This window comes from Podarcis erhardii (assembly GCF_964252035.2).
Source record: "Podarcis erhardii genome assembly, chromosome: 2".
NCBI classification, from domain to species: Eukaryota; Metazoa; Chordata; class Lepidosauria; order Squamata; family Lacertidae; genus Podarcis; species Podarcis erhardii.
The window spans coordinates 94,539,986-94,565,714 of NC_138498.1; the positions used below are offsets into that span (position 1 = coordinate 94,539,986).

At 41.3% G+C, this 25,729-nt stretch overlaps 1 long non-coding RNA gene across 1 annotated transcript; it reads right to left on the reverse strand.

Moving 5' to 3' along the window:
* Positions 1-2,514: 2,514 nt before the first annotated feature.
* On the reverse strand, positions 2,515-25,179 carry LOC309337537. The gene is made up of 2 exons (XR_014154402.1): positions 25,098-25,179; positions 2,515-2,661 (listed from the first exon to the last, which is right to left on the reverse strand). It is a non-coding gene; the product is annotated as an uncharacterized lncRNA (long non-coding RNA).
* Positions 25,180-25,729: the final 550 nt, after the last annotated feature.

The following is a 25,729-nucleotide window of genomic DNA, read 5'->3' on the forward strand; positions in this document are numbered from 1 at the left end:
GTCTGTCTTTGGCATCCCAGGATAAAGATTAATGTAGACAGCCTGTAGAGGGGTTGATATATGGGGTGAAATCTTGCCTTAGGACAGTGGGGTAGTCTAGATGATATTCAGCATTCTTATACCTGAAAAGACTGAAAACCTAAATCTAACATGCTAAGATGTCACTGCAGTGATGCTATTTTTCAATGGTGTTTCAAACTTTGTTCCAGTTACGCACTATTTTTTTTTGCAACAAAAAACCAGACTCTAAACATCCAATGCCCTTTTAAAATGTGTTGGGGGATGGTTGGGATTAATTTGTTTTTATTTTGATTGTGCATTTAATGTTTTTATGTTGTGATTTTATCCTGTGAACCACCCTGAGACCTGTGGTTATACGGCGATATACAAACAACAACAACAACCATATTCAAATCAACTTTTGTGTACATTTATGTCTATGGGTTGTATAGGACCCAACTCTCATATTTCCTTTTCCTTATTTTTAAACAGGATTTTATTCTACGATTAACATACATCTTTGTATTAGTTCAGATATATACTGCCATAACTCATCTCCAAAATTCAATCCAGATTTCTCTAATCTATTAGTCATACCTTGGTTCTTGAACGTCTTACAACTCAAACATTTTGGCTCCCAAATGCCACAAACCCAAAAGTGAGTCTTCCGGGTTGCGAATGGTTTTTGGAAGTCGAACGTCTGATGGGAATTCTGTAGCTTCCGACTGAGTGCAGGAAGCTCCTGCAGCAAATCAGAAGCCGTGTCTTGGTTTTTGAACGTTTTCAGAAGTTGAATGGACTTCCAGAATGGATTTCGTTTGAGAACCAAGGTAGAACTTTATTTAAATTAACAACCTACATGTTCACGCCATTATTTCCATTCTACCATTGTCAGTTAGATTTGCAGGAGTGCAGCAAACTTCTCATGAAGTACGGTGAACAGACAACAGAATGGCAAATGTGGTTCAGTGGGAATAAATGCAAACATTTGTTCATTGGAACATGAAAATCAGACTTTATGTATACACTGATGCTATCTTGGCTGGCAGTGACTGACCAGGAAAAAGGTATGGGAGCTGTGGTGCAGAAAAATATAGTGTGCTACAGGAGTGGAAAATACAAGGAAAGGGACTGAAAGAGAAACTGCCAGTGTCATAATACCTTTATACCAATCAATAGTGCAGTCACACTTAGAGTAGTGTGTGGTTCTGGTAACCCCATCTTAAAAAAAAAGATATACAGCTGGAAAAGGTTGATAAAATAGACAGCTAAGGGGGAAGCATAACAAAGGTTTATGAAATCATGCATGTTGTAGATCTTAAAGCCGGAACTCAGGGACATCCAATGAATGTGATTGGTAATGGATTCTGAACACAGAAAAGGGAGCATTTCTTGATGCAACGCATGATTAATTTATGGAATTAATAGCTGCAAGATGTGGTGTGGGCTGGTAAAGGGGACTTAAATGGGATTAGGCAAAGACATGGAGGCTTGGTCTCTCAGATGCTCTTAGTCTTAATGGCTAAATGGAACTTGAATGCCATGAACTCTCAGAATATCATGCTGATGGGAACCCTGCTGCCATCATGTCTCTCTGGTGAGCTTTCCAGAAATGCTTAATTGGTAATAGAATGCTAGAATAGATAGAACTTCGGGACTCCTGCACTCTTATATCTATCTATATCTATACAGTGGTACCTTGGGTTACATATGCTTCAGGTTACATACACTTCAGGTTACTGACTCCGCTAACCCAGAAATAGTACCTCAGGTTAAGAACTTTGCTTCAGGATGAGAACAGAAATCGTGCTCCGGCAGCGCGGCAGCAGCAGGAGGCCCCATTAGCTAAAGTGGTGCTTCAGGTTAAGAACAGTTTCAGGTTAAGAATGGACCTTCGGAATCAATTAAGTACTTAACCCGAGGTACTGTACCACTGTATCTATATCTATATCTATATCTATATCTATATCTATATCATCTATATCTATATATCTATATTTATATCTATATCTAATCTTCTTTGGGCTGGATGGGGCTCAATAATTATGGTTTATCTGGAGTTCTGAAATGATTTTAAGTTTGTGTCACTGTGGGCAGTAGGAACATAGGAAGCTGCCGTTTTGTTAGGCAAACCTCCAGGGCTTCAGTCCTACCTGAAGATGCTGCCCAGGGGTTGAACTTGGGACCTTCTGCCTGCAAAGCAGACTGAGCCCTTAAAACAGCTCTTCCTTCATCACAGCAGGTTGTTCATTAGCAGTTGGACTATGTTATTTCTATGTGAGAAAGTAAGCTCTTTTTTTCTGATTAACTCTTTGGTAAAGCATGGGGCTTCTTTGACCTTTGGGGTTTCAGCTTTCCCTGGTGGATTTGTGCATCCCGTTGTGCCTTTTCTCTTTTGCCCTGGGAAACTTTGTTCCAGAGTTGAGAAGTTGGTGTCACCGTAGATAAAATGTCTTTACCAGAAAGACAGCCAAGCTGATGCATTAAGTCCTGAGACAATAAATCATCCAGACATATTTTTAAAGTGAATTTAGTGCTGGTGAAGGATGTTGGATTGACAGCCTGGAGAATGAAGCCTTGCAAGAAAACAATGGAATCGTTGCGTCTCTTGTACATTGGAATCTGCACATCTCTCGTTTTCTGACGTCTTAAAACGTCTACCTTGGAAATTAAAGATAGGACCGTGTTAATTGAAGGAACAATCCTGGACATACCTTTATGCTTGCACAAGTGGAACCTGCAAGAGAAAAAAAATCAAAGTGCGGAGTGCTCCCTATTCAGACTGCAGTCACTTTATTCAATTCCCTTTCCTCACCTCTCAGTTCAACATTGCTGCTCTACCTACACTAGCAGAGGAAAACCAAGTCTTCAGAATAATGCTCTATTCCCATCCCTGTCTCATCCCCAGAGCACTACCTTTTGGGGACTTACACTGGCCTTGGTTTTGGGGGACTTACACCAGGCTGTGGTTGAGCCAGGATAAGTCAGTTGCGCCGGCATATCTGCAGCCGAACCAGGATTAGGGGCTTAACACTGGATGAGCTAGAAATCCACTGGCTGAGCCAGAGAACTGCTGCGTCCTAAGGTGCTTGTACTGGTGGATCTTGCCATACGATTGCTCTTTAAGTCCTTATTGGGCTTTGGGAGTTTCTCATTCACCCCATTTATGGTAGTATTCTAATGCTTTTTAAAAATTTACTATTGTAAACCTTGGAGTTCTACAGGCTATTCAATATATCTTGCTTGCTTGCTTGCTTGTTTGTTTTGCTTCTTGTTCTGAGGACTCTGTCCTGAGGATGCTGTGGATCTAATTGAGGTAGGCCTGCATTTTGGTGTAGAGGCTGGGGGTGCTGGGGCTTCCACAGCCATGGTCCTAGCTGACAATGCCCACAATGTTCCATTGGCCCTGTTTGTACATCGGTACTCCTCTGCTGCCTTCCTGGCAGGCGTCAGTTCTACCCTGATCACTTCCTGCACATAGCATCTTTTCTGGTAAGCCACTCAATTCTGCCTTGGTCACTCCCCACCTGGAATACTGTGTCCAGTTCTGGGCACCACAATTTAAGGTGGTAGTACCTCGGGTTAAGAACTTTGCTTCAGGATGAGAACAGAAATCGTGCTCCGGCGGCACGGCGGCAGCAGGAGGCCCCATTAGCTAAAGTGGTGCTTCAGGTTAATAACAGTTTCAGGTTAAGAACGGACCTCCAGAAAGAGTTAAACACTTAACCCGAGGTACCACTGTAGTTGTCTTTGACTGGACTTAAGCGTCCAGGGGTCCTTTACCTTACCTTTTTTAATGAGTACTCTTTGGGTTTGGTCAGTCAACAAGCTACAAATCCACCTAACAGTTACCTCATTCAACCCACATTTTACCAGCTTCCTCGTGATAATATCATGGGGGACTTTGTCAAAAGCCTTACTGAAATCAAGATACACTATGTCCACAGCATTTCCCTGATCCACCAAGGTTGTCATTCCATCAAAAAAAGAAATCAGATTGGTCTGGTATGACTTAATTTTGAGAAACCCATGCTGGGACTTAGTGCTCACAGACTGACAGTTGAATTACAGTGGTACCTCAGGTTAAGAACTTAATTCGTTCTGGAGGTCCGTTCTTAACCTGAGGTACCACTTTAGCTAATGGGGCCTCCTGCTGCCGCCTCGCCACCACTGCACGATTTCTGTTCTCACCCTGAAGCAAAGTTCTTAACCCGAGGTACTATTTCTGGGTTAGCGGAGTCTGTAACCTGAAGCGTCTGTAACCTGAGGTACCACTGTATCTGTTCTAGGACCTTCCCTGGTATCAATGTCAAGCTCACCAGTCGGTAGTTACCTAGGTCTTTCTTTCCCCCCTTTTTGAAAAAGTTGAAGAAACTGGTAGAGTCTTCTTCCTTGGAGGTTTTTAAGCAGAGGTTGGATGGCCATCTGTCATGGCTGCTGTCATTGCAGGTACCACGACGGTCATCTAGTTTTGTGCAATCTTTTTGCACAATGTGGGACTCAAAGCCACAACCTTGAGATTAAGAGTCTTATGCTCTATCGACTGAGCTATCCCAGCTTCAATATCCAAATGTTTGATAAGTCAGGTGTGGGTAGCTATTCTTGATTGTACTTGGCAAATTGTTGATGCATATATTTCTAATATATTTGAAATGGAAGAACTGCATTCATTTACTCTGGCTAAGAATGTGGCCAAATGATACTTCTTTTTCATGTGAACATTCTCCCGATCCTGCATTCATTATCTTGGCAAAACCACTGTTGAAATCAGCAGGAGTTTTGTCTGAATTAAGAACTGTGAGATTTGACCATGAACTAAAGGTTAAGAACTAAATTTCCTTTTGCACATTCTGAGAAGTGTGAAATAGCTAGTAATTTGTTTTTTGCTCTTTTGCTAAAGGCAACTGAACTTTCCCCTCCTCAGAGGAAAAATGCTTCAGGGTTAAGCCCTCTATGCAGCTTTTGAGCCTACAGCAAAAGAAAAAAAATTATATGACTGAGTTACCAAACTCTGAAATTAGGAGTTTTTGAATAGAAATGATGAGGTAATTCACAAATGGTACTCTTATAATTATAATTGTAAATTAACACCTTGGGTTAGAAAGCTAAGGACAAAAAATTAATGTTAAAAACAGCCCAGGAAAGGCCTGAAGTTCTGTAGTTCAAGGGATGTGAATTATTTTCTAAGACAACTAAGATTTGCAAAGAGACATATACCTCAATGTTCTAGTCTTTAAAGTACCATGTTTAAACATAACTTTTTATTATCTACTGTGGATGTTAGAGATTATTATTTTTTCACATTGTATTCATGATTTAGCTTATTAACAAGAAGTTCAATGACATTTAGAGTTCAACACAAAAAGGCTTTCCTTTAAAAACAACAATAAAGAATTCTTTCCCCTCTAGACACATATGGGGAAAATTATAAACAAATATAGTTCATACAGGAGACACCAAACCAAGGCTGTATGGGCCTGATAAGGTGTTGACATTTATAAATGTCATGTGATTAGCATGAGAAAAAGACAGTCATTTTATAATAAAGGCTATTAAGTATTAACTAATAAATGTACAGAATAATAGCAATGAAGACCTTTTTTCCAAAAAAAAAGGCAAACAAAAGAATGGCTGTTACATTTTAAGATGTTTTTGCTTTCCAAATGCACATTGTGAACACTGAGATTGGTTGCTTTGACTAAATTAATCAGTACACCTCAAGCAATGACCAATTCAACAATATATCAAATTTTTTTTTGTTATAGCGTGGTGAGATGGCACTTGACTTATTTTATTTATCACAGATCATAGAATACAGTACAGAAATTCCAAAGGGCAAATTGCACAAAATTAGCTAAAACCAAACAAAAACTATACATAGAATACCAATAAAGGTAACGGGACCCCTGACCATAAGGTCCAGTCATGACCGACTCTGGGGTTGCGGCGCTCATCTCGCTTTATTGGCCGAGGGAGCCGGTGTACAGCTTTTGGGTCATGTGGCCAGCATGACTAAGCCACTTCTGGTGAACCAGAGCAGTGCACAGAAACGCCGTTTACCTTCCCACCGGAGCGGTACCTATTTATCTACTTGCACTTTGACGTGCTTTCAAACTGCTAGGTTGGCAGGAGCAGGGACCGAGCAATGGGAGCTCACCCTATCGCAGGGATTCAAACCGCCAACCTTCTGATCAGCAAATCCTAGGTTCTGTGGTTTATCCCACAGCGCCACCCGCATCCCACATATAATCCCACAGAATAGTCCCACATATAGTCCCACAGAATACCAATAAATGCCACCAAACTACTATATTGTATATCAAAACTGGAAAACTAAATTAAAATTAATAATTAAATAGTTACTACAGTGGTACCTCTGGTTATGTACTTAATTCGTTCCAGAGGTCCGTTCTTAACCTGAAACTGTTCTTAACCTGAAGCACCACTTTAGTTAATGGGGCCTCCTGTTGCTGTTGCGCCGCCGGAGCATGATTTCTGTTCTCATCCTGAAGCAAAGTTCTTAACCCGAGGTACTATTTCTGGGTTAGCGGAGTGTGTAACCTGAAGCGTATGTAACCCGAGGTACCACTGTATTTACCATTTTAAATCAGTTTGGCAAACTTTCCCCTTCTGTTTCCTTGCTGTTTGGTTGAAATTGGCCAGGCTGTGGAGACTGTGCCTTTCCTTATTTCATATGTTCTTAAATGTATGTGACAAATGTTTAAGGATATGTTACAATCCTATTTGGAGTGCATGGGGAAACAATTTTTTCAGGATCAATGGACTTATTTATTTCTTATTTTATTCATTAAATATTTCTATACCACCCTTCATCCAAGGATTATAAAAACATAAAGATATATAACATCGTAACACAGAGAACAGTACCCCCCCCAGTTTAAAGCACCAGATATGTAACGCTAAAGTGCCAGGCAAACCTCCTTGGGGAAAGCAATCAATAAACAGGGAGCCACCACAGAAAGGTGCTCACTGGAAGAAGGACAGATCCTGAAGCTGAGGCTCAAATACTTTGGCCACCTCATGAGAAGAGAAGACTCCCTGGAAAAGACCCTGATGTTGGGAAAGGTGGAGGGCACAAGGAGAAGGGAACGACAGAGGACGAGGTGGTTGGACAGTGTTCTCAAAGCTACCAGCATGAGTTTGACCAAACTGCGGGAGGCAGTGGAAGACAGGAGTGCCTGGCGTGCTTTGGTTCATGGGGTCACGAAGAGTCGGACCTGACTAAAGGACAGAACAACAACAACAACAACAACAACAACAACAACAACAACAACAACAACAACATGTTGCCACCTCTCGTGGCAGGGGCACATGAAGAAGGTGCCTCAGATGATGACTGCAGGACCCAGGTCGGTTCATATGGGGAGAGGCAATCCTGGCTCCAACTGCCAGTTACCTGGGATTGGGGAGCACAAAGGAAACATGGTCTCCGCCAACAGCTAGGGCATCAAAGGCCAGAGGGAGGTTGCACCCTTTGCTTTCCGGAAAGAACTGGTACCACCCAGTGATCACAGAGAGGGAACAACTGCAGTGAGCTTGCTTCTCCTACCCTTCCAGAAAGAACATTAAGCTCTAGCCAGTCAGTGCTCTGAGAGTGCAGAACCAAAAGAAAGCATGCTCTCACCTCACCCATAAGCAAGGCCGCTACCGAATTGTGTGTATCTTTGAGTGATGGGTTTTGTTTCTGTGTTATTTGCTGTTGCTTGTATGCCATCTTGTTTGAAAAGCAGGGTATAAATATTCGTAATAAAGAAATTAAGGCTGGTGATGCTCTTCGTAAGTTACGGATACAGAATCCAGTCTTTCTGAATTCCAATATGAACTCACCAGATCCACACTTCCCGAATGAATGTGTGGATTGGAATTTGGTTATCCGTTTGGCTTTTGCATGTCATGAAGCAATACACATCTCAAAGACATATCAAGATGTATTCCAAATGCAAAATAAATACATGCATCCCTCCCCCACCCCAAGTCAAAACTATACCAAATATCTCCTAAGCACCAGCATTCTGCTTCTAAAAGGCAATTGCAAATAATGAGGAAATTACAACTTTAAAGGAGTAGTGAAAATATCCCCCTGCAGTTTATGAATAAGAAATAAACCTTGTTCAGGTAATCATAGGTTGCAGATAGGCACTGAAGGCTACTAGCCTCTCCGTACTAAAGGAAAATGCACATATTTTCTGCTGCAAAAAATCCCATCCCAAACCCCAAAAGTATATTTTCCCCCAAGTTCATAAACCAGATTATTGACAATAATTATATGTCAATAGAATCACTTCATTGTAGTGTCATTCTAAGTACAAATCTAAAATGCTATTGTTGGCTTGATTTTCTGACATATTAACAAATACATGTTCTACTTCGTGTATCTTTCTCGCTTGTTCCCCATAAAAGAAATGGTGTCTTTGGCAAATAAAGAGAGGTTAAATTAACACAAGCTTTGAAGCTTTGTGTATGTGCTGAAGCTATCGTATCTGCAGAATGATTAAAAGAAAAGGGCAGGCTATGATTTGTCGTCTGAGTGATTGTTAGACCTCGATATACCCAATTTGCTGGTTCCTTTAGAAATCTATAAGGGATAGCACCTATGACATGTAGCATCAAGCAAAACATTCATTGCCAAAGACAAACAGAAGCACAGCACAAATAATGAGTACCTTCTCACAGGTACTCACAGTTGGAATCAGCCCTAACTGGTTGTATGCCAAATCCATTCTATACTTGCAGAGTAAGTTGGGAACTGAGTAGTGGGCAGGTGGTAAATGATGCTTACATAGGGATAGTGCCACATCATTTCACCACATGATTGTCCTTCGAATGTGTTTCTAGATAAATTATGTATTGCACTGGTATTAGGCTCACCTATTAGGTGAGCCTAATACTGAGCCAACTTGTGTCCAATAGAAATTAATTAGTTTAAAAAGGTGGACCGCTGTACATCATTAAATATGAACTGAGAAATATTTATTTTATTATTTATTCATTCATTACAATTCTATACCACCTTTCACCTGTAGATTTCACGGTGGTTCACAACATAAAAATACAAGATAAACACACACACACAAACACACACACACACACACACACACACACACACACCCCAACTGGAAAGTATCTCAGCCTATTTCTGAGCCAACTCAGATTCATCCCTTTGACCTCTCTCAAATACAGTGGTACCTCGGGTTACATGCGCTTCAGGTTACATACGCTTCAGGTTACAGACTCCACTAACCCAGAAATAGTGCTTCAGGTTAAGAACTTTGCTTCAGGATGAGAACAGAAATCGTGTTCCGGTGGCACAGCAGCAGCAGGAGGCCCCATTAGCTAAAGTGGTGCTTCAGGTTAAGAACAGTTTCAGGTTAAGTATGGACCTCTGGAACGAATTAAGTACTTAACCCGAGGTACCACTATATCACTATTAGGGGGGACGGTGACAGATTCTCCATAATATATTTTGCCCTGGTCTGACATGTTGCTATTCAATTCTAGAGACAGGATGAAGAAGAGACACTCCTTCCTCTTTGTACTTCTGACCATCACCAGAATGCTACCATCATTCCAGCCTCATAAGTGGGGGAAGGAGGATTGGAGAATCAAGCGAGGTATATATGGCTTTCCTTGGAAATAAGCAAATATACTGTGTGATTTTGGGGTGGGTTGATGGGATTTGGCTCTGTTTCTTTCCAAGTCACCCCAACATGAGCCAGAAGGGACTCATTCATCATGGAAGCTGACACATACCTGGTCATGTGACAAGTGTAGCTGGCTTATAATTGTCTACGCCGTCCTTTCTCAAACTGAAGTGACTTTACATACATTTTATTTAAGCAAGAAAAGGATTCTTTAGTGGAGAGATTTTCACTAACAAAGTAAAAGCTTTAGAGGTTCTTTTTTATCCCAAAGCAAGCAAGCAACAAAAGAGTAGTCTCCTTGCGGCATTCATAGGAAGCAATGCTATTAATGCCACTGATGTATGTGCAAGGAAGGTGAAAGGCCCTGAACTTTAGCCCTGTATAATCCACAAGCTCTCTGGTGCTCATTGAATCAGTGTGTGAGCCAGCTGATATTCATTATTATAAAAAGGAGCAGAAGAAAATGCAGTCAGGTTGTGTGTGTGTTCCCCGCCCCTTGAAAGAAGCACTTGTACGGATGGAAGAAAGAGAGGACAGATTTAGCTCAAGAGAGGACAGATTTAGCTCAAGCAAATGAAAGCTGAGTTAACACAGTAAGTTGTAAGGAAGTTTTCCCTCTTTTAATGTCCCTAAGCTTTTCCACAGGGACGCGGGTGGCGCTGTGGTCTAAACCACAGAGCCTAGGGCTTGCCGATCAGAAGGTTGGCGGTTCGAATCCCCACGACGGGGTGAGCTCCTGTTACTCGTTCCCTGCTCCTGCCAACCTAGCAGTTCGAAAATATGTCAAAATGCAAGTAGATACATAGGTACCACTCTGGTGGGAAGGTAAACGGCATTTCCATGTGCTGCTCTGGTTTTGCCAGAAGCGGCTTAGTCATGCTGGCCACATGACCCAGAAGCTGTCTGCGGACAAACGTCAGCTCCCTCGGCTGATAGAGCAAGATGAGCGCCGCAACCCCAGAGTTGTCCGTGACTGGACCTAACAGTCAGGGGGTACCTTTACCTTTACCTTTAAGCTTTTCCATGAGAAGACAGCTTCCACATAAGCAGCAGATTGCATCCAAAATGATGGGTAAAATACCCAAATGGAGAAGGAATGACACAAGAGAGACCTCAAATACTTTAGTAAATAGCAAAGAGACACAAATATTCTACAGATGAATTCCAGTTGTACTCAAAGCTTGCTCTTGTATGGACACTTCATTAGCCATTTATTAGCCACTTCATTATTATTATGTAACAGGCCATTATTATTATGTTATGCAAGAGTTCATTTAAGAGATGCCATTTGGTCAACCCCTTCCCCTCGTTTTATATTTTCACTTTTAGGCTCAGACATGGCCCAATTTGCATGTAGTGTTAACCCAAACTTTGAGTTAGTGAGAATGAGCAGATGTGCAAGCTCTTCAACAGAGCCCCAGTCATTCTGCTTCCTTCCATGAAAACCCAGACTCATGGTTGAGCATGTGTGTGTATATTTATATATGCTTTTCTAGCCTTTTTTCTGTGCAAATACACTAATCATTATTGTTTTGACATAGTTTATATTTTATGACATTAAAGAAGTTGATTCAATTAAGCTTAAATGCAAAAATCACCACGACCATCAATTAGAAACGTGGGCCTTTTCTGCAGTTGTGGGCTTTTTCTGCAGTGACTTGTGGAATGCTCCTCCAGGGAGGCTTGCCTGGCGCCTTCTTTACATATCTTTAGGCACCAGGTAAAAAGATTCCTCTTCTCCCAGGTGTTTGGCTAATTAAACAATCTAACGCCTTTAAAGGGATGCGGGTGGCGCAGTGGGTAAAACCTCAGCGCCTAGGACTTGCCGATCGTATGGTCGGCGGTTTGAATCCCCGTGGCGGGGTGAGCTCCCGTCGTTCGGTCCCAGCTCCTGCCCACCTAGCAGTTCGAAAGCACCCTTAAGTGCAAGTAGATAAATATATAGCGGGAAGGTAAATGGCGTTTCCATGTGCTGTGCTGGTGCTGGCTCGCCAGAGCAGCTTCGTCACGCTGGCCACGTGACCCGGAAGTGTCTTCGGACAGCGCTGGCTCCCGGCCTCTTAAGCGAGATGGGTGCACAACCCCAGAGTCGGACATGACTGGCCCGTACGGGCAGGGGTACCTTTACCTTTTTATCGCCTTTAAAATTGAGAGGGGAGAAGGGGGTTACTGTTTTTGTTTGTTATTGTGGTATGCATTTTTGTATTTTTATATTGTATATTGTATGCCCTGTGATCTGAAGCAATGGAGTACATGCCAGAATTATGTTAAAGTGCCTTACCATTCTTTGGGATTGGAAGGCAGAGATTGTCGAAATGGGCGTTCATCAGGTTTTGATTAAAGTTGTCCCCTGTTCTGAATGAGGTCAAACATTATCTGAATACTTAGCCAGAGTCACTGTGGTATAGTGCTGTTAAAGGGCAGCTCCTTCCTCTTTGTTCAAATCTGGTAATCATGAGATCAGAGTCATCTCTATGACACCTCCTGTGATCTTTATTTGCGTAAGGACGAGCTTAAATGCTACACTTGACAGAGGCACCTTAGCATTACTGACATCACATTATACCTGACCAGCAGGCGCCAGGAACACCTACTTGGTAGGGGTGTAGAGAATTGTAGTGTGATAAGAATTATGGCTTTATGGCAGCATACCTGGAGTGAATGTAATTGTAGAGCTACTGTAGTATAATTAATATGCAACAACAACAACAACAACAACAACAACAACAACAACGTATTAGTTGAACTGGTAATTTTTTTTGTAGGAAATATACCTGAATCTCAGAAGTAGACCTGTCTATCTTGGGGAAATTTCCTGCTGCCAAGACACTTATCAGTTGGGGATTGTCAACCTGAAACTAACTAATCTGCCTTAGAGAGAGTGCTAGTCTTGAAAATTCAGAAGCATAGAGACCACCTCTAAACTCCTCAATTGCCATGATGAACTGAGCCAGGTGAGTTTTGTGCTTCCCATTTCAAGAGATATTTTCAGGTCTCCCAAATTCCAATAGGCATTTCTATCTGTGTGTGTTTCCAAAGTCCAGCTGTTTCCGAGGATCAGCTCACAGCTGGAAAAAGCGTGTTGGCAACTTCCTTTATAGTAGGGAAATGGCACTGTGTAAGCAGCAGATCAGGATAACAATGACTTCCTAAGAGATGAAAGATTTGTGAACTAGTAGGAAGTAAGCAGGTTTGCAGATATTTCTTTGCACTTCAAAACAGCAGCATTCTCATCTAAAATTGAACATAACTTGGTGCAGCACTACTCTCGGATATACAGTGGTACCTCGCAAGACGAATGCCTCGTAAGATGAAAAACTCGCAAGACGAAATAGTTTTTCGTTTTTTGAGTTGCTTCGCAAGACGGATTTCCCTATGGGCTTGCTTCGCAAGACGAAAACGTCTTGCAAGTTTATTTCCTTTGTCTTGCAAGTTTGTTTCCTTTTTCTTGAAACCGTGCATTCAGGGGGTGCAGTTGCGACTTGACTTCGAGGAGCAACTCATAGCACGCGGTGTGGTAGCCTTTTTTGAGGTTTCTGAAGACTTTGGTGATTTTTGAAGCTTTTCCAAAATCCGTGCTTCGCAAGACGAAAAAAATCGCAAGACGAAAAAACTCGCAGAACGAATTTATTTCGTCTTGTGAGGTACCACTGTACCGTGTGTGTTTGTTGCAGCATCGTAAACCTGAAATACACATTGCTCCAGGCAGTGGTGCATGCAGTGCCCAACAAGTTGAGAACATGGAATGAAGTCTGTTTCCTTTCCCTGCAATTGATGTTTTATGATATCTGATCTCCACCCAAGTCCCTATCACTGCTTGAGGTCCTGTCTCATCTTCTCTGCTCCAATGGTCCTTTGCCAATCCTTGTCTTCCCTCTCCCCCTGTTGTAGGATAGAATTAGAGCCCTGGGAGACTCCAGGATGTACCTTCCAAGCCAACCCCAGATTTCAAGGTTTCGCTACTAGTTTCATAGCAAATTTACATATGACTAATGCAATTTTGCATATTGTATCAAAACTGCATCTAATGAACATATTCCACATATTCTGTTTCTAGGGGCTGCTCACTTTGCTCACCAGCTCCCCCAACCAGTCAGCCCCACTTCCTAACATCCCCCTAAGTACTTCCCAAAGCCCCCTTTCCATTATTCCTTGCCCAAGCTCCTCTACCCACAGCACCTCCCCTTATTCTTTCCATGCCTGTGCAGCTCACCCATGCCACCTCACAGCTCCTCTTGCTTGAACCTGCCCCACTACTGCAAGCCCACGTCACCCACCTCACTTGACCTGCCTTACCACCACAAGCTCAAGGTGCTTGCCTGCTCTGCCCACTGCTTGCTTGCCCGTGTCACTGCACCGCCCCTCTCACTCAGCCCACCCAAGGCTGGAAGCCCAACTCACTCTCCTACTTCAGACCCCTGGCAAAAGTTCAGCTCACTTGCTCACTGCCCCACTTGCTCACCCACTCTGCTCATGCCACCCCTCTTACTTATCCTGCTACCACAAGCCCAGCTTACTTGCCTGCTGGCATACTCACTTGGCCACCATGCTACTGGTGCTTCTCTCGCCCTGGACTATGTGCTGTCCATTGCCAGTGTGATGATGGACTAATATGAATTGAGTATAGAGAAACACATTCTTGTTCACAGATTGCTAGCTTGAACTGTGAGTCAGTTCTTGGAGGGAAAGGATGTACTGATCTAGAATTTGTGAGGCATAACTAATTATTTATTCTGATTGGTTGTCCAATTCCTGTTCTTTGCCTATCACATGTGCATAGCTTTTAGAAACTCTTTGGAAAAGATTTCTAGCACTCTATGTTTTTTGGACTGCAGGTGATTTGAGAACTATACAGTACCCATATTCTGGAAAAGTTCTTATTTGGTTTTTTTTTTAATGTTTTAGCCTTCTTTGTGTGCAAAGCCTGTGAAGGTCATTCATGCAATACTAGAGAATGGCTCCATCTGTGCAGATGTCCACATTCAATAATTATGTGATGCCATGTTCATGTGACACACGTATGAAGGGTGCTATTTTTGCAGCAAAAACAAGTCTAGATTCTGCATTTGAGCTATTGTGCATGCACACACAAAGTCAAAAGGAGAAGAAAGAACTGAAGAACAGCTTATGAGCATGATAGTGCGCTTTGGGCTCTACAGTTATTTACCTGTACCTGGACTGCTTGTTTGAGCATTCAGCAGCTGCTGTAAGTGGCAACATGGTGTGCTATGCATAGCCGTGCAGAATGTTTTGTCATTGTCTCGCCTCCTGTGCGGTATTTTTAGTCCTGCAGAATGTAGAGCAATTAACTCGCTTACTGTAGTTGTTTCCTTGCACACATGTGGAGGTGGTTCTTTTGCCTGCATAAGCCATTTCATGTCTCATTAAAAAAAAAAACCTTTGAAGTTGCCTTGTAATTTTACAGAAGGGTTAAGCAATACAAGGCCCATGGGCTATGTGGATCACCCAGGGCAATTTCATACAGCCTGCAAGAGCTTTTTACAGTCCTGAAAAATCTGCCTTTTTATTTTTGCCTGCTCAAATTCTCACATCCCCTTGATTTCCTGAATAGCATTACCAGTAATAGTAGCAGTGCTGCTGATGGCAATGGCCATTAGTTGGTTTTAGTTGGACATCTTCATGAATGTTAGACTGGTCCAGCTGGTCTTATTTGCATGAGTTTCAGCATGTGCAGTCCTCATGTTTGTGCATTTCTTTGTGCATGGTAGAGCTACTGAGGGGCAGCTGGTAATGAGATATAGGAAGAGGCTCAGTTAACTGCTCATCTATCTTGAAAAGTCTTTCTGAGCTCAAGATAACCTCTGGCATATAACCCTATGAGCCATATGGAACAGTTATCTCCTAACTGGTTTGTGTGTTCCACCATATTGCACACATATGGATGCAAAGCAGGGAACTTTATAGCTAATTCTCTGCATCTGCTTTACATGTAGAAGCTCCCAGGATTGAACCCCAGCATCAGATAGGGCTGGAGAAGACTCCTGAATAAAACCCTGGAGAGCTCCTGCCAGTCATTTTAGGCCAGAAGATCCAATGGTCTAACTTGGTGGAAAGCAGTTTTCTACATTCCACATCTAATCTCCTTGTCCAGTAAGCTGCTCAACAGAACTCTGTGTATGGACATTTGCTTTGGAAGAAGAGAGAGCCTGTTACGGCCTTTCAGTATGAAGTATTTTTTACAAAATCTTCCAACACAATTCCTCAGAGATTCATTCACACACTAATCTTTGTCTTTTTAAGGTGAACGGATGATAGCAGTCACAAATAATGCTTGCTGGTACAGCCCTAGACAGCTACGGAGCTCACAGCATTTGAATTGCTTATTTATACATTTGAGTCACACTTCGTATTTCTACAGTTACACATTCAAGAAATCCTTTCTGAAAAGAAGTAAAGTTGATTTAAAATGTTCACTAAAATGTCTGTTGACTACTCAGGTAGTCTTTAGAAAACACCTTGCTGGGGGGGAAAATACAGTGTTGCTTGGGTGGTTATGGTTAACAAATATTTTAGCTGTAATATATCTCTTAGGTATAGTGCAAATGTAACATATAACCCATACATGCACAATGTATGCTTATGCATCATTTGATCGTGAGAGGTCAGAATGATATAAAATGCACAGTAAACATGTCCAGATAGGGGGGCAGCTGGGCTGCCAGCCAAAGCTGATGGAAGGTCCTCCGTGCTACCATGTCCTCCTGAGACTCAAGTGACAACAATGGATTCGGAAGTACCCCCAAGCTCCTTCAGGGAGAGTGTAACCACAACAAGAGCAGGCAACCTGCCAGCCTAGGGAACCACCAACTAATAAGTGTCTCAGTCTTATCTGGATTGAGCTCAAGTTTATTGGATCTCAGCCAGTCAAAGATCACCGATGAGATGGTTCTAAGGACAGATTGAGGTGATTGGGGCTCTAGTGCAATTTCCCAAATAGTATTTCCCTTCCCCCCAAAAGGCATGCATGAAACACGATACAAGAAAATGCGTTTTCAAGTATCTTAAAGACTCACAAATTAATTATTACTTAAGCTTCTGTGGACTATAAAAATTCTCTATGCATCACAACTCATAGAAAACCTTTAATAAACAAAAAGAAAATACTCTGAGCATGTGCAGTTTCATATTTTAAATTCACTTCTCATAGTTTCCCCCCTCACCAACTTGGGTCAGCTGCTTACTCTTGGCCTGATCTATATACTCACAAATACCATGTAAGGTTTGGTCAGAGCAGGGTGGAAGAAGAGTGACACAGAGCAGTCCAATGACCTCAGGACCCTCAGAACTGAATAAAGTAGAGAATCCCCAATAGCTGAAAAATTTGAGGATCTAAGAAATATCCTGTTATAGGACAGGAGCATCCTGATGGGGTTAGTTCACAGCACAAAGGAATGCAGTGGATAGACAGGACATTGAAATCAGTTAACTCAAGGTCTTAGTTATTACAAGACATATCAACACACATTTCCCACTGCATAGTGGTTGGGAGGTCACACAGTGTCTCTAGCCAACCAGAACTCAGCCAACGGTTGACTGAAGTGTCCCTTGTGGGGAAAAGTGGAAACCTTTCCCAAGAAATGTAAGTGTTGACTTAATCCAATTACTAGTGGAAGATGCTTGCTGGAGGAAACCTCTTTGTTTCTTTCCCAGAGTTAATTAAAAGCTGAGTATGTTTGCATTAGACAGAAGAAAGGTTCTGGTGGCTAATTAGGCTTGCACTTCTGTTGAGGATAACAAAGTCCGAAGCAATGGAAGGAAATTTGGCAGGAACCCTTATGGCTCTTCTTAAGGGAGGGCATTTGGTTCAAGGCACTGTTGCTTTCGCTGACTCCTTTACAATAGCGTCACACTCAGTGCTCTGTGCAAAAGCTCATAAACAAAGGCATGTGCAGAGTTCCAGCTAAACCAAGAATTTTAGTAACACCTTGCTCTTGTGCTTGGTGAATGTGTGAGCATTGTTTTTGAAAGGGACAGGTGTGCCTTGCAAATAAATACAGTGTAGATGCCATATTGATCCATTACAGTAAATGTTAAGTGGTAATACTATGTTAGATCCTACCAGCAGTGGCAGATTTATGGTTTGTGGGACTCTGTGCACAGTCGTTTTGGAAGCACCTACCGTATTTTTCGCTCTGTAACACGCACCTGACCATAACACACACACGTAGTTTTTAGAGGAGGAAAATCCGTAGGCATGCCACCCATAGGCATTTCCTCCATAACACGCACAGACATTTCCCCTTACTTTCTAGGAGGAAAAAAGTGAGTGTTATGGTGCAAAAAATATGGTATTCACCTATATAAGCATGGCTATGTCCACAATATGATGACACTAAATGCATTAGAAACAGTCAGAAAAAAGGTAATCCATGTTACTATCTATTATATTATTAAACATAACTTTTTGTTTCCAATTAATGATATATGTATATAGGGAGTTAAAAATAAAACACTTTTCTTCATCCAAAAATTAACTTTAAATGAAAATTCAAAGATTTTCATAAAATATTCATAGATGTTTAATGTTCTTGAAATATTGTAGAATCTAAGTAATTTTTTTACTCTTTTAAAGGTGCAGGTAGTATTCTATCCAGTCAAATAGAATACTACCTGCACCTTTAAAAGAGTAAAAGAGTGCTAGTCCTACTCAGAGTACAGCCATTGCAACTAATGAACAAGGCTAACTTAGGTCCATCAATTCCAATAGGCCTATTCTGAGTAGGGCGAGTATTGGAAACAACCAATCATTGTCAGTCAGCCACATGATATGTGGAGTAAAATTCCAGACAGCAGCAACAATCTAGAAGCAAGTGGTTCTAGCACCAATAGGCAGTACACACTGTAACGTTAAGAGAATCCACTTACTGTTTTATATTTTTGACTTCATCAAAGCCCAGAGCAGTAAGTGTCCACTTTTTACAAAAGAAGTTGCTAGGCACATAGCACCCATTGCTAACCAAAAAGTAATACATCTCCCAGCTTGTATTGGAAGGAGGGAAGACAGCCTGCCTCTCACCCTTTATTAAAAATGTGGTGATTGGTTGACTCAGCATCCCCGCCCCCTCCTAACTGCATGTTTTCTTAGGGTCAAAAACCCTAATTTAATGTTAGGGATGGCCTCCGAATCAATTTAGGGCTGTATCCAGGTGGGGTTGTGTCCGGATCAAATTACCAGGGGAGGCAGACATGCACAGTCCCGGGAAAGGCACAATTCAGTTCCTAAATAAATAAATAAGTCAATTTCTATATAAATAAATTTTAAGAATTCATGGGCGACACAAGGTACTGTCTCCTGGTCTACTACGTATTTTGCAAAGAGGTTTGTATGCTTGCTATGCATTTGGCACATATTGTAACCAATTTTCGAGTTCTGGTTCCTGACGTCAAGAAGTGGATTTTCATCAATGTTTGGATACTGTTGAATGCCATGTGGAATCAAGATGGTGAACTGAATCTTTCAGAACATCATCATTGTTGTTTTTTATAAAAAAAATTCTTCGAATTCTTAAGCAACGCCAGGTGCAAGATTGCTAATTATAGATATTCTGCATACACTAGCTGAATCTAAAAGACAGGTGGTTTATCATTAAGTAGGGATCTGCCAATAGTTAAGTATATTCTTGGTATAACAGGGTAGGAAACTATAGGTAGGAAATAGCAGGGCAGGAAACATCCTTTGTTGGAAATACCATTGTAAATATATATTCAACTTCCATTGCTCACATAAAACTTCACCTAATATAAGAACTACATAGAGATTGGACCACAAACTAAGCAGGATCTATGCCAGACAGCTTCATTCACTCACAACCCCAAATGTTGTAATTTCCAATTTTATAGTTATTTATAAAATTCTTTCAGAATTGATTACAGATGTAGACTGCCTTAATTTCTTCTCTGGAAATAAATATTTTTCTTATGTTAAGCATGTTTCTTTCTAAGGCTTGTGCAACAGAACAGATGGGCGACTGGTGTAAGTTTTCACTCTGCAGGGAACATAATATGCAAGGAAAGGATGCACAAACCCTATATTTATGCATCACATCCATCACAGGCCAAAAAACAAAAAAACAAAAAAAATCATTGCCAGGCTCTTTAAAGCTCCAGATCCAGATTCCCCCAGCAGGAATTCATGGTGATAAATTATCACAGAGATACATTATACAGGGAGGCATAGCAGTAATGCCTATATTTATACTGTCTATCGCTTGCCATGATAAAATAATATTCTTCCACCTTTTCAAAAGAAGCTCAAATGTTCCCATTGCTTACAGCAAGCTTTTGAAAGCACTCTCTTCAGCACAGAGTAAAAAGACCAGAGAAAAATACCTTGCTCCATGCAGTTCCATTCAACATCATCAGCAGTGGGACTGTGGGAGAAATTCAATGTAGTGCTAAGCAGTTTGCTCCATCAGTGGACACTTCTCTACTTGCCTGATGGAACTATCTGCCCTCTACTTCTTCCGTGTGCTGTTTTGGGGATTCTCCTGACCCCCACAGAGCCAATTTGGGATGGGGCACATGGGGGGAGGAGATGGGGGAAAGCCGAGTTGTGCTAGCATAAGTCCTTGTTCAGGCTTCTGTTGTTAGTTAGTTAGGCTTGTTAGTTGACTACCACCCATTATCCTTAGACATTAACCTGCATCTTCAATGATATGAAAAGTGTGAAATCAGTCACGTATTCATTTCTTTTAGGTCTATGTGAGACCTAAAAAGCAACTACTCTATTCCCAACTTAAGAATGGAAAGTGAAATACTGGTGGACAACAAAAGAGGTTTAAAAGACACTCTCAAGGCAAACCTTAAAAAATAAAAAAACCTTATAAGCACTGGTAATTGGGAAAGACTGGCATGCGAGTGTTCCAGTTGGAAAACAGCATCTATCAAAGGTGTCATGGACTTTGAAGAAGCACAAACTCAGGACAAAAGGGAGAAATGAGGTAAGAGGAAGACACGTTTGGCATACCCTCACCATGATCAACTTCTACCCGGAAACCTATGTCTCCACTGTGGAAGGATGTGTGGATCCAGAATTGGTCTCCACAGTCACTTATGAACACACTGTTAAGACTGTGTTCATGGAAGACAACCTTACTCAGCTATGAGTGATTGACAAAGAAGAAGAAGAAGACAACTTTTAGGTCTATGTGTGGGACCAGTAATTTTCTTCTCACATAATAAGACTTCTGCTATATTGAAGTTGCTGCCACCATTTGCAATACTTGTCTAGAACAGACTTTATTTGGGGTCTGTATGTTAAACTAACAGCAGAAGCTTCCAGCATTTCCTGCTGTATTCCTAGAGAGTATTGGTACAAACACCTCCCCTCCAAGTCCATGCTCCATCCCACCTGGCACCATTTTGAAAGAAGTGCCTATGGCTACCTTGTGTTGCTTGCAGGTTTGGAAAATGTTAGCAAATATTTATTGCTTTTACATTCTTTTATAAATACGTACAACACTGTGTCTCACCCATACTAACCCATACAACTTGCCCCAAGGACAGGTAATTGTAAATTCTGAGAAGTCTACTTGGAGTATTCTTCCCCAGTCCCCAGCTATTCTGTGGAATTAAATTTATTCTGGAGGTACAAGCTCTCTTTACCCATGTACAAATGCTTATATGGAAGTGTCTACACTTGTTGATTTAGATTGCTCAACTATTGTGTACACACAGTGTACACTTGTTCACTGTTCCATGCAAAGAGGTATGACTGTCCTGCTCAGCTATTTGTGTACACAGATTGCATGCTCACTGAATGCAACACGTGAACATGTTACAGAAGGTAAGGGGAACATTCAAAACAATGCTGTCATTTTTGGCAGCAGACTGACACTTCTTACAATGTGTCCAAAGTACAGCATTTCAACAGAAATTTAAGTGAAAACAAGAACTTGAGGATATTACAGTGTTTTGATCTTTTCATGTCTGTTCTGGAGCTAGGCTGTATTCAACACTTGTAGCCAGAGATCTGTTTATTTATAAGGTGCCAAGTCACACAGTTGGTGTTGTCAAAGCTGTAAATATTAGAGAGAATATTTTAAACCTGAAGCCAGGGAGTAGGGTCACAGAGTTTTCCTAATTGTGTTCCATTTTGAAGTTGTTTTTGTACAACTTGCATCAATATTCTACATCAGCCATTACTGACTTTCTAATTAAGGAGACACATCTCCTTCCAGAAGCACTTCTACTTGGGTTTTAAATCAGTTCAAGTAAAAATAAGTTTGGGCTGAGTGGAGGCTGATAAATGACACAGCTTGCTAGCAAAATGTTGTACATTTTCACTTCCACCCACAGGTTCTGAGCCTGTGGAGATTCTCTGATCATGGTAATATTTATGCTTTTATGATCACACTGTTAGAAACATTCCTGAAGACACACCAGAAATGTACTACAACACATTGCAAGCCCTTCTGGGAACGATCTACTTGTACCTTGACATGCTTACAGTGTTAAGGAGTTAAAGGAGAAAGAGGAGTTGCTTCTTTAATTCATAATTACCATTGGAAGAAGGCAGTGGTTGTTCCTGCTGAACGTCTGCCAGTAGGGAGTTGCACAGAGCAGGACTACCACATTAAAGCCTCAGTCCCCCACTGAAGGCCAATCAAATCTTGAGGGTGTGAGAAGCCACCAGAAGTGCCCTGTCAGAGGATTTAGAAAGATGAATATGGGACGAGACATTTCAAGACTGCATCTGAACTTAGAAGGTGCCATAGGAATAATATTTTTGTGTGGCTCCATCTATTAAATAAAGAGTGGTAAGCCAGCAGCCTGCAGGACTGATCTGGCGGGTCCACAAACCACATAGCTGGGCTCAGTGTCCATACCAGCTTCTTATCCTCCCTGTTCCAAGGCAATATGCCTTGAAGCACGCCTCTTCCCCACATCCTCTCCCAGTGCTGTCCAGGTCCTTCTTCCCCATGACTGTTGCTGGCTTGGTTTAAATATCCCATGGGATGGTATTAGGCTTCCTGCATTTCACAGCCAACTGACCCACATTGTTTCCAGCCTCGCTTTGTTGGCATGCCTTCACCCCAATGATCCAGCCCTCAGAGGCCTCTCAACAGCTTTGGACCTGCACAAATATACAACAACTGGATGGGATAGTGTCAAAGGAAGTAGCTCTTAAGCAGCTCAGTGTGTGAGAGAGGCTAATCTTATAAAATATGCTAAAATATGTTTGCTTGGATATATTCTTGGCATGTGAAACTTTTTCTTGATGTATCATTTAATAAACTGGGCATGTCAAAACTACAATAGGTTGCAGGGGGGGGGGATGATTATTGCCCAGGAGCTGAGACCATGACAAGTAATTAATAAGAAGATTAAACTTTAGCTTCACCTTGGTTCAGCCTTGGACCTTTCTTATGAACCAGAAAATGTTTGCACAGATTTGTTCGTGTCGGCAAAGTTCTCATCAAAAATGTATATGAACATTTCTTGTCTCTCCAGGCAGCCGGGTGTTTTACGGTTGCTCTGTGATAGTGTGCAAAGAGTACAAACTGTGTTTTCTGGAAAACATCACATCAAAGAAGCTACATGATACATTGCACCGTATAGGAATAGCTTGTTTTGTTTGTTTTGTTTTTTTACAGTCAATCCGAGGTTTCAAGGAATTTTTTTCATATTATCAACAGCCAAGACTACTCAGAACCTTAAATCATCTTTTCATGAAGCCATGCATGCATCTGGATTATAATCCCAGTTGAATGAATATTGACATAACTCTCCAGTCCATTTTAATTCACAATAAATTAGCATGTCAATGTTGGGAATCTGGACTGATAAACTGGACTGGTGGTAGTGGTGGGGTTCGTCAGAGGAGAAGTAGAGGTAAACATTTGACAGATCTAACTATCATCACATCAGGGAGAAGGTCACGTACAATATCAAAGTGTGGTTATTTCTCATGACACCCTAGATTTTTAAATTGTGTAGCACATGCATACATGGTGCATGGCATCAAAATTAAAACATGAAAATGAAGACAGGGCTTGATCCAGCAGGCTCTTCTTATGAACAGCAGCAATTGTCTTAGATAATAATAAGTTTATTATTTATACCCCAGCCATCTTGCTGGGTTGCTGATCTGAACAATCACATTGTTATTCATATATCTGTTTGTGTAACATCTCATGCAATAAAAACAAACCCTTTCCTTTATCCAACTGGCCATTTCAGAAAGGTCCATGAACACAGATCAGTTCTCAAGACAAGACCACTGAGAGAGGAGAGGAGATAGCCAAGAATTTGTATCAGGAGAAGCAGTAAGAGAAGTACAAGTGATCTTGCTGAAGTGGATCACATTCATACAGATCTGAAAGGCTACTCTGGATTTAAAATAACTGCAGAAGCAGGGAAGGAAACAGCAGGATATGAATGCCCCCTTCCCCTTATTTCTTTGCAAAAATTGTGCTGGCTTTCACTCCAGATGAAAATTGGTATGCAGTCAGTGATACCATGAATTCAACTTGTGAACAGACCCATATATATCCCAAAGTTCCCCCAAAATTCAAGGCCAGTACATTCCATTTGAAATGATGTAGGAAGCAGTGCAGCTGCATTTGATGCACATTATAAATTGTTAATAAAAGAAGGGCAGAATTAATTTTCCATTGTGTGTATGACTTGGCAAGAGCAATGGAAAACAGCTGGCATTGTTCCAAGCCAGGTAGGAATTTCTCAGCCTTGATTTAAATGTTATAGATCATTACCCTCTTTCTGATCTGGTCTGTTGTAAAATCAAAACCTCTCAATCCCAGATAATGCCAAAATTGTAGTCATTCATTGCTACGCCAATTTCTAGAGGGCAAATGCATAGGGTGAATATTAGCCAAAAACTTTGTTTCAAGAAGTCTTTGGAGGGGGGAACAGACATGTGACATTAAATAATCTACCCAATCAATCAAGTTTCATAAGTTATCTGGTAAAACATTTTGTCTTGAAATTTGGCTTACCATGAAAGAAAGTGAAGAAATCAATTCGTGTGGTAGAAATCAGAAGGCAGCATCACTTACGAGTTTCCAACGGTGTTTTCTGTATCATTAAAACATTGATTCTTGGTCTCTGTAATTCTTCAGGTGCAAAACTGTCTGCAGCCAGCATTAGCAGCCTGTTTCTGTTCTTATTCATTATGTCATTGTTGATAATTAAGAACAAAAGGAAAGGCTGGCTGGATGAGGCCAAAGGCCCATCTAGTCCAGCCTTTTCTTTCCATAGAGGCCAACCAGATACCTATGGGAAGCCCACAAGCAGGAAAGGAGTGCAATAGCACTCTCTCACTTGTGCAGCTGGTATTCAGAGGCTCACCTGACACAGTCACCATGGTAAATAGTCCATGATAGCCTATCCTCCATGAATTCGTTTAATTCATTTTAAAGAATACATTTTGTGGGAGTGAATTCCGTACTGTACCTCTGCATTTTGTGAAGAACTATATTCATTTCTTTGTCCTGAATCTCCCAACATTCAGCTTCGTTGGATGACTGCAGGTTCTAGTATTGCAATTAAACAAGAATTTTTTCCTCCCTGTCCATTTTCTCTCCACCAGGCATAATTTTATATGCTTCTGTCATGCTTCCCCTTACTTTAGATTTCCTAAGCTAAAAAGCATATTGAATCAAACTTTGTAACTGGGTTTTAGTAGTATCACCATCACAATATTTATACTTTGATGTGAAGAGAAAATATTTCACATCCCACACTTCCTTTTTAAATAATGTCTCCAAAAGTTCATCTCTCTTAACTCTCTGAATTTAGCTCATAAGAATCTTATGACAGAGATCTGCCAGAATGCATTTTGGATTCTTCTTTATTCTTTATCCATTCATTCATTCTGTCTCTCCAAATGGCTACAGTTTGATTTGCTTCTGCCTGCTTGGAATTCAAGGAATGCAAGGAAGTGTAGTCACCTTCAAGTTACCTCTTGCTCTGGCCATAATTCATCGCTTTTTAGAGTTGATAGTTTGCCTGCAGTCTGGATCCTGGGACTCATTGGGTGGGACTTAGTGATGTCACAGGTGGGATACAGTGATGAAATCTGACAC